This window comes from Sinocyclocheilus rhinocerous, unplaced genomic scaffold (genome assembly GCF_001515625.1).
Source record: "Sinocyclocheilus rhinocerous isolate Xijiao unplaced genomic scaffold, SAMN03320098_v1.1 scaffold1566, whole genome shotgun sequence".
NCBI lineage: Eukaryota > Metazoa > Chordata > Actinopteri > Cypriniformes > Cyprinidae > Sinocyclocheilus > Sinocyclocheilus rhinocerous.
In genome coordinates this window covers 439-1,758 of record NW_015657516.1, presented here as the reverse complement: position 1 = coordinate 1,758, position 1,320 = coordinate 439, and the positions used below count along the sequence as shown (strand labels likewise).

The 1,320-nt window shown below is 31.9% G+C and overlaps 1 long non-coding RNA gene across 1 annotated transcript in view; it reads right to left on the bottom strand.

Moving 5' to 3' along the window:
* The window catches only part of LOC107721239 (uncharacterized), a 3,115-nt gene extending 2,287 nt beyond the window's left edge, over positions 1–828 (bottom strand). The window contains exon 1 of the long non-coding RNA XR_001637693.1: positions 726–828. This is a non-coding gene — a long non-coding RNA (uncharacterized LOC107721239). The remainder of the gene's footprint in view (positions 1–725) is intronic.
* Positions 829–1,320: the final 492 nt, after the last annotated feature.

Sequence of the window (1,320 nt, the reverse complement as noted above, 5' to 3'; positions counted from 1 at the left end):
ATATATGAGTACATGAACACAAAAACATAATCTCTAGAATTGCTCTGAGTCACTTCATGAGCATTTTACTTATTTTGAGAAAACTATCGTCATATCATATACAAAGAGACACCAATGTTTCAGGAGTTTAGTACACAGAATAGGACATGCTTATTAGATAACCGTATTTGAGTTGATGTATATGCTTTTATTTATTATTATTTTTATTAACTTTTTTTCCAAACCATTGTTAAGTGCAGTGTTTCATGTAGTTATGCAAAGATTTCTTATCAATTAACTTTCTTATCTTAACTATTTCTTATGATTTTAAATCTCACTGAACTTCAGATCAATCTCAAAGTAAAAGGCGGTACTAAAGTCTGATTTTGTGGTGGATGTGTTCAAATTTGATAATCTTAATTCAAGTGATGAAGGATTTTGAAAGTCTGACAGTGTTGAGCACCACTGTAAGGTTAACCCTGCATGGTGTAAATGTTTGAAAATGATTAACAGTTGCAAATAAACATTCATTAGAAATTTAGAGAAGTAATCAAAAGTAATCAGTTACATTACTTTAAAGTAATTTGAAAAAGTTACTCTACTATTACATTTTTAAATAGGGTAACTTGTAATCTGCAACCTATTATATTTCCAAAGTAACCTTCCCAACACTGATTATTATCACATCAATTCACAACCCAAACACAAAGCAAACCTTCTAATATTGCTGAAGAGTAATTACATACCCACTCAATACCATCCCAAAGAACACAAGAATGATGAGAAATTTCTGACGGAGCTGCATTATTTCTGGAATACTTATGTCCACATTGATAGTTAGAAACTGAAGTGTAAGTGAGAGGAATAAAGCAAGAGAGATATAGATAAAGGAAGGAGGCAAAATAGACAAATTAGGGTGGGGCCCTGCATTAGAGAACAACAAATGAGACTCACTCAGATGAGAAAACACTTTCAAAGCCAGATTGATTATAATAAGCCTGAAAGCTTTCAACTGACTCATAGGAACATAATTATTAGAACTCCCTTTTACTGTTGTATATTTTAGCATGTAAAATGTGAAACTCATTAATATTTGTTTGTGATTTTAAACTCATTAGATGTAGTAAACAAAAGCAATAAATAAAAATGTGTGATTTGACTTGAAAATAAATGGCTTACTGGCTTTTGACAGTGAAACAAACTTCAGCTCAAATATCAACAATGGAAGGGGAAAAAAGTATGCATATCTGAGCTGTTGGAGGAACACTCAGAAAAAGAAAAAAAAAGACCTTTTAGGGGTACAAAAGCTTGCCACTGCTGGGCAATACTCTCAAAGGGACA